This window comes from Pteropus alecto, unplaced genomic scaffold, assembly GCF_000325575.1.
Source record: "Pteropus alecto unplaced genomic scaffold, ASM32557v1 scaffold15, whole genome shotgun sequence".
Taxonomy (NCBI): Eukaryota; Metazoa; Chordata; class Mammalia; order Chiroptera; family Pteropodidae; genus Pteropus; species Pteropus alecto.
The window spans coordinates 1639849-1648097 of record NW_006436286.1 but is presented as its reverse complement, the minus strand read 5'-3'; the positions used below and the strand labels follow the sequence as shown (position 1 = coordinate 1648097).

At 61.2% G+C, this 8249-nt stretch overlaps 1 protein-coding gene across 1 annotated transcript in view; it reads right to left on the bottom strand.

Moving 5' to 3' along the window:
- Nucleotides 1-153, bottom strand: part of COG7 (component of oligomeric golgi complex 7) — a 61306-nt gene extending 61153 nt beyond the window's left edge. The window contains exon 1 of the mRNA XM_025047280.1: nucleotides 61-153. The gene's annotated coding sequence lies outside the window, so the exon portion shown is untranslated. The remainder of the gene's footprint in view (nucleotides 1-60) is intronic.
- Nucleotides 154-8249: the final 8096 nt, after the last annotated feature.

Genomic DNA, 8249 nt, shown 5'->3' with positions numbered 1-8249 from the left:
GCAGAGCCGGGCGGCAGGAGCGAGAGGGCCGGGGCGGGCGGTCAGGCCCAGGACACTCACCTTTGGGGACAGCACTTTGATCAGCTCATTCAGGAAGCGGAACTTGGCCACCTCACTGTGGAACTTCTCTCCGCAGTGGGTCACACACGTCTCCAGCACCTGCGGACACAGGGCCGCGGTACAGGGCAGCCACTGGCTCTAGCAGCACCCCAGGCCTGGCGGCACCCCCAGAACCAGGGAACGCGGTACGGGGCAGCCGCTGGCTCCAGCAGCACCCCAGGCCTGGCGGCACCCCCGGAACCGGGGAAGCGTTTTCTCAGACTGTGAGGGCGCTGAGTTTGAGAGTGGTGACGTTTTCAGATTAAGAAAAAAAACATGTGTTTGTTCTTGCTGTGACAGGTCTGTGCCCAGGAAATAGTTCAGTGGGATGTGTCTCCTAAGATGACCCCATCTTTTAAGGAGACTCGGGCACATGACAGAGACAACACGTGACAGGCGAGGCCCAAGCCTGCTAAGCCACAGCCTCGCGCTGGCACACAAGGGGCACGTGTACCCACACGGCCCACGCTGTTTCACCTTTCAAATTAATCACCAATACTGATCCAGAGAATTCGAGTGAAGGTCTAGACTTATAGTTTCTCTTCCAAAGCAGGAGCTTCCTGCAACGAAGGGCTCAGACTCACGTCTGGCAACAGCAGCTGGCGCCCCAGACCGGGCGTGTGTGCCGCAGGGCTCCGGGCCTCACCCAGGGCTGCTCCTTTGTCACTGGTCTGGCCCCTGGGTCCTGACCTCGCCAGCCCTGGTCCACGAAGGCCGAAAGGCACAGTACCGGCACCTGCCTTCCCCACAGCGGGCTCGGGGCTGCCCTCCAGGAAGATCGAGGCGGGCATCGGAGCCCAGGCTCCCCGCAGCCTGCTTGCTCGTGGGCAGCAAGCAGGAACCGCAGGCACCCCACCGTGCCGAAACGGGCCTGAGGCGCGGGGCAAGCTCACCGTCAGGGCGTGGAGAGCTTCCCTCTCTTGCGGAGACTGGATCTTGTGGGCCAGCAGCCAGGGCGCGTGGGTCGGGCTGCAGGGAGCAAAGACGGCTGCACTCTGGGTGGAGACGAGGAACTCGCCCACGTGCCGAGCCCACCGGGCCGGGTCGATCCCCCTCCAGCTCGGCCCCAGAACACAGGTGGGACGTGATGGGCACGCAGCCCACACACAGGCCTCTGAAGGCAGCCAGCCCCCTCCCACCCCGTCCCGGCCAGGGCATCCCTGAAGCTGCAAACTGAGCAGGGGGCCGGCCTGGGGGGACCAGCCTGTGGGACGGTGAACATCTGGTAAACACGATCGAACTTTCCGCTCAACTCAAAACGCTGCATACTCGGCAACATGCCGAGTGAACAGCTGGACTAATGGTTTCGCGCCTCGGTCCCACCAGACGCTCCGGAGGCAGGTCCGACAGCGACCCCAGCCCCCCGCCTTTTCTCCGGGAAGGGCACCCTCAGCCATGCGGAAGGCACACATCTCCGCTGCTCCCACCCCGTCCCGGCCAGCACACCCCTGAAGCTGCAAACCCTTTGGAGGTCGCCTCCACGTGCTGTTTAGGGCACTATTTAACTTGTTTCAGACGACTGCCCGTCACAGACTGCCTATTCTAATATTTAAAACAAACAAACAAACAAACAAACACAAATTTGCTATTTCTAGAAAAACAATTGTTGTCAGTGGATCGTGAAAGGGGAGAAACGAGAGAAAGCCTCGCTGTTACAACAGTTCTGAGAGAGACGGCTCCCCCTCAGCTGGAGGTGTCCCAGAGTCAAGCGTGTGTGGAAGTCACCTTACCCATTGGGATCAGTGTTCACCTGGTCACAGAAGTTCTGGATAGCTGACCAGTCCTGTTCTGACACACTTGGGTCTGTGGCTTTATCTGCCAAGAAAATAAAAAAATTAAAACATAATAAAAAACATACGTCTCCTTCCCCCGCAAAATACGGCGCCAAGAGCTGCGATATCACGCCTCTGGGGAATCAGACCCAGTAAGCAGACAGCCCGTGCTGTCACCATCATCAGTCCAGTGTCCGCCACACGACATGGCCTCAACCAGTACAGGCTGATGACCAGACAAGCAGGTCAGCTGACAAGCTACTGCCCGGGAAGGCTCCACTGCCAATGCGGGGTGGCCTGCACGTGCCTGCTCTGTGCCCTCGTCCGGGCTCCCTGACTGTGGCCCTGTGACAAGGACAAGCAGGGCTGCCATCTGGAGGCCGCGTGTAAGTTTCTTAGCTGTGACAGGACGGAACATATCACGAGGCTCTGGGTGGCTCTGCGTGGCCCTCCCTCCATCTCTCTAAAGCAGGACCCCTACATGAACGCCTTGGCGTGTGACGCCCTCCCTGGCCACCCCGCGTAAGACGCCTCGCCATGCGTCACGGCTCGTCCAGTCTGAGCAGGGGACCTGCTCGCCCCCACTCCTCAGACGCTGTCCCTCCCTGCCACCGCCCACAATCCCAGGGGCCCAGAGCCATCCACGCCAGGGTCCCCGGGCTCGGTGAAACCCGAGGACACAGCATGGCAGGGCATCAGGGCACAGCCAGGAGCAGAAGGGACACGGAGGGGGCTTCACCAGACGGCTGACAGGAGGCCACGGCCCACCGAGGGACAGGCCATCCTTGACCGCCCTGGAGTTTGGGGTGTGCATCTCCCCGGTTACAGATGGCTGCAGCTTCTTCCCCTCTCCCTGCTGTAGCCCCTTACAAGCCCCACCCAGCAACCCAACGGGGATGCCTGCCCAGGTCCCCACCCGGCAGAGCCAGGCCACGCCCTCACAAAGGAGTCTCTGAGACCCCATGTCCAGCCCAGCCCACCTGCCTCTCCAGTGAATAGCTTCCTGGCCCTGACCGAGCTCCTCCCAGCTCTGCAAAGACGTCCAGGCCACTGAACACCCTCTCCCCGCTCAAACCTCCTTCCCCACTGTCCAGTCCCTGATCCCCTTCCCTTCCGGTCACTCCAGACCCCAGGGAACTGCAGTGTAGCCCCTGCCACTGCAGTCACGTTCCCGTCACGTGACTTCCCACTGCGGTCACGTTCAAGTCACATGGAAGTCATGGGTGTCCCCAGCTCAACAGTGAGACTCAAAGGACCCAACCACCGGCTCCTTCTAAGGGAAAGAAGGTGGCAAAGGAGAGCGAGGGATGGGATGGATCATCAACTCCCACGCAGCTCCGCCTCTCCGTCCTCTCCGTCCTCCAGGCTCCTCTCCCAGGCTCTGTCTGGGAACACTGCCCACCCTTCGGGTCCCAGCCCCTCCTTCTCAAACACTCCCTAGGCCTCTCTTCTCCTCCCCACCCCCAAAACGGGAGCCACCTCTGCTCCCTCCCAAGACCCTTTCTCCCTGTCCATTGATAAGGCGCTCTAGCTCCGCCCCTTACCGGTTCGTCCCGGTCCCTCCGCTCCCTAAGCCTGCTCCTCAACTAGTCAGGAGAGGGTGTCTCCCAGGACAGGCACAAGAGGTAAAAGAGACGGTGTCTGAAGTGCTCGGTACAGTAGCCAATACTAGGTAATCAATAAAGAACAGCTCACCTTATTGTTTGTCATAACACTCGGTCTCAGCCTTTCACGTCACAAACACGCTCTCACGCCTTTCTACCCCTCGGGGGAATCCGACTCCCCATGGCAGGAGCCACGCGTTCCCAACAGAGCCAGTGCAAACCCTTGCCCGTGAGCCCAGAATAGTCACTCACAAAATAAATTAGGGAAAACAGTGATTCTCAGAGATTCCGGTTAAGGGGGTCTGACCCATCTAAAATAATTCCACACTGTGTACGCCTCCTTAAGTTTTCCATTCACTGCAAGGTCAAGGTGGCTGACAGACACCTCAAAGGCATTCAGAAGTCCACAAGGACCAGACCTGGCGGCAGAGAACAGCAGGCGGACCCACTGGTCTGCGAACGCAGCCCTCACCCTCCCCACCAGGTGCAGAGAGGACGAAGGGCACCGGCTCCTCCCGGGAGAGGAAGAAGCTTCTGGGTGGCCCAGCCGCATCCTGGAGCCCGACGCCCGCGAAGCAGCAGGGAGAGCTGTGAGGTGTGAGCGCTGCTTTTCTATCTGTAACTTGAGGATTCATTCGAGGTTTCCTAGAGCCCCACAGAACAGCAATATTCGCCACACCCGCCTTTTGTAAGAACCTGCTATGAGCCAGATGCCAGGCTGGGTGTTTCCCAAGGACCCCTGTCCTTAAACCCTCAGAACTGAGGCTGGTCCTGCGACCTCACTACCTCACAGAAGAAACCCACCCAGCCACGAAGCGAGACGACCATCACAAATGCGGTCCCGGGTCTGGCCGGCGCCAGGGCCCACGCGCCCCCCGGTGGAGTGCCAGCCCCCTGCAAAGGCAGGGCCTCTCTGGGAGCCGGCCTCTTTGCTGTTCTTGCCGCTGAGCCATCAGCTCCCCGAGGCGAGGTCCGCCACCCTCACAGGCTCCCTGCCTAGGACAGGTGTTTACTGAACGAATGAATGGATGGTTCGTCTCCTACTATGAGACTTCAGCCAGTTAGCTGGACACGCTGCTGATCCAGGAGATGGCCGCTCCAGTACTGAAATCACTGGGGCTTCCAACACGCAAGCCTAGTTGCTGAGCTATTTCAGAAGCCTGGAGCTTCTCCAGAAGACACGACTCCCAGAGGACCAGCCACAGCCACCAGCCAGAGCTGCTGGCACCGGTGACCCCAAGGAGCAGCCAGGATCAAAGTGGGCACGGTCACAGCCCACCGGCCTGAGAGTGGCCACCCCTGCACCCAGGCGGGTTGCTTACCCAGCACGGGGGAGGGGCAAGTGGCGCCGCTGCCACGGACGGGCTTAGTGAAGGCACCGTCTGGGCACTTCGGGGGAAATCAGCTGAGAATCCAGCTGTGAGTGAAGTCCTCACCCCAGAGTGCCTAATTCAGAAGCGAGATCATCTCGCACCAGCTGCCACCCGACCTCCAGGGCCCGCCCCGACCCAGCCCAAGGAGCAGCCTGCGCTGTTCTGGGAGCCCTGAGGCTGTGGGTAGCCGTCTCCGGGGAGCATCTGGAACTCAATCCTTCCGCAGTAGCCCCTGGAGTGGGGGGTCCCCCTGCAGGAGGCACACAGCAACCCACCCAGCCAGCAGCCACTCCATAAGGCACTCGCTGAAAGCTGAGACCCGCCGCAGGGCTGACCTATGCTGGCCTCCAAGATAAAGAATGGGCTCAGCCCGGAGCAGCTGGGGGTATAAACACGCTGCCAGCCAAACACTCCTGACCCCCGAGGGAAGCCTGACAGCGGGGCTGGAAGGCGGGACAGCAGCTGAAGGAGGCCCAGGCGGAAGGGAGGACGGGGTTCAGAGACCCGACTCCCAGGCCACACTCACTAGCAAGCCCAGCGTCCCAGAGAGCTGGACAACGCACTCTGCCTTCAGCAGCAGACTGTCCACTGCCGGGGGCTGCTCAGGCGGACGACAGCCCACGAAGTGTCTGGGAGAAGGAGGCGGCTACGTATGCAGTCACACGAAGCGATGACCAAAATAACCACGCGGGGGGCTCCAGAATGCGCAGAAGCTGCTGTGTGTATCTTTAAAGCACAAGCTTCTGGGACCGGCTTCCTGACATTCCTCTGGGGGACTGTCTCCCCCCAGGTCTAGGTCTGCTGTCCTTCCTTTATTTTCCTTGGTAAGCCAATACGCCTTTGCTTTCTGCCACCCGCAACTGAAGAAACTAAAGATGCTAACAGCCGCCACTTCCTGTGCGCCGTGTGCCAGGCGTGTGCCAGGCGCTGTCCTGAGTGCTGGCCGATGTTAACCCCTTTGACCCTCACGACCGGCGGGCGGGTTCATTCTCACTTCCGTCTTAGACACACAGTGCCTTGTGTCAGTGCCCGCAGCCCAGCGGTCCTCAGAGCCACCTCAGTGACGTCCCTCTCCGTCCAGCCTGGGCCCGCGGTGCAGCCCTTCCACCCCTCCCGCCCTCACCACACCTCTCTGCCCCGTCCTTCCGCTGTGCCACCTCTAGCGGCCGCACCCCACCCTCAGCGTCTGGCTTAAACCAGTCCACTTTCTCTGCTCCTCTTGGGGGCGGGGGGTCATACGACCTCGAGATGACAAAACACAGGTGTCTGAAGTCCAATCAACACTCCAGAGTCAGAACTCTGAGGACCTCGGGTGGGGCGGGGAGAGGTGGCCCTGGCCTCTCCCCCGGGGCATCTGGCAATGTCTCAGGTGGTGGTCACAACCAGGAAGAGGGTGTGTGCCAGCAGCACCTGGTGAGCGGGTCCAGGGAGTCTCCGAACCCCTAGCACACGAGACAGGCCCCACGACCAGAGCCAGAGCATCAGCAGTGCGAGGGTGAGACCCTGTTCCTGAGGGTCCGGGGCTCCCCTCTGTGCCTGTCACCAGCCCTTCCCAAACATCCCCAGCCTCTTCCACCTCGGCCCCTAGCACGAGTGGGGTGGGGTGCTGGTGGCCAGGGCAACACCTCCCCACGTTACTCCTGCCCTGCCTGCACCCACCTGACAAACTTCGCATTTCAAAGCCAATGCCAGCTTTTAAAACTTCAAGAGACTTCACATAAAAATATCGGTTCTCAGCCCCAACTGAAAACCTGGAAGATCCGGCCACGTTGGGACATCAGCCCAAAAAGGCTGGACGAACCGCCTTGGGCTGTCACAGTTCCCTCCTCCCTCTGGCAGGGCAGCTGCTCCCTATCCTCTGACCCAGCCCATCTGACCTTTCCGCAACTCCAGCCTAAGCCTCCTGTTCTCCAGCTCCTCCCAGGCTACCTCGTCCCCACCACTTAACTCAAAGATGTCTCACCACGAGGCTTTTCGTTGCCAGTGCCCAGGGCTCCTTCTTCCTCACTCTAGTCCACCTTTCAGCAGCGAAGCTACCTACCACTACGGCCCTCCCTTGAGACCCGGACGCCCACCGTCCCAGCCCTGCCCCTGCCGAGTCTGCCTTCCAGTTCTTCAGGCTACGATTCCCGTCCGCTTAACTGCCGAGCTCCCCCACTGTCCGCTGTAGCCGATGCTTTTCGTACTCACGACCCCCTGGACAGGCTCACTGAAGCCCGAGCTCACCTCCAGACCTCACGCAATCTGGGGCTCAGCGACCGCCTGGGCCGCAGCACCCAACCTCCACGACTCAGCTGTCGTCTCCTCCCTAAACCAGCTCCTGCTTGCCGGTGAGGCATCTGCAAGCCTTCAGCAGCGGGGCTGAAACCAGGGACCCGCCCCCACTCATCCGGTCTCTGGCCTCCTGTCTGCAGACCAAGCCTGCTCATTATTCCTACTCACCATCCCAGTGCCTTGGCCTTACATCCAAAAGGGCTCTCAACCTGCTCCCCCTGCCTGGAGCCTCAGCTCCTTAGCCAGCTCAGCTCCACGGGGCTGCAGGTGATGGATGACTTAACAGGTTTCCCTGACCAGGAATTCTCCCGCTGAAACTCCGATATGCCCCCTGCCCCACGGGGTAAACCAACGTGCTCAGCCCCTTGGGGAGTGGCCCCAGTCAGCGCGCTGCCTCCTTTGCGGACTCCGGAGGCTCTGGCCTCCAGCGGCACTGACCTTGCTCCCAGAATGCTCCAGCCTCCTGTCCCCAGCTTTTGCACACGCGGTTTCCTGTGTCTGAAATGTTGTCGCCTCCACTGTCCACTCAAATGCTACGTCTGCTGAGACAGTCCCCAGGAAAACCAACCAGCTCCTGTCACCGCTCGCCACGCAGGCGCGCCCCTGTGCGCACTGCCACGAGCGCTGTTCTCATCAGCTGGGACCCCTTAAGAAACGCCTGTGAGCAGGACCCCGTGTTAGGCACCGAGCGGGCCCGAGACAAGGCGCGCATTCTTCATCCTCCGACTCTCAAGTCCTCCTCGGCAGCACGGGGACAGTGACACCCGGCCCCCCAGGACGGGTGTCCACTTGCTCGAGGCACGACCCACAAGCGGTCCGCGCAGAGTGGACACGCATGGTCAGAAGAAAGGGCTGGTTCCGATTTGAAAGGCGGCAGCACAGACCCTTCCCAGCTCCCAAGGGTACAGGGGTCCCCTTGGGTCTAAGCGTCCCCGTGGCTACAAGGGGGTGCACACCCCGGTGGCCGCGGCTGAAAGACGGCAGCTGGGTGCTGGGTGGGCACTAAAGTCCCGGCCGACGGCGGCCACTGCGGTACTGCTCCTGCACCGCCACCGGACGGCGGGGCCTCCCTCGGGGCCCCCGGCGCCCCCCACGCCCTCCTGCGGGGAGGGAGGCGGGAAGCGGGC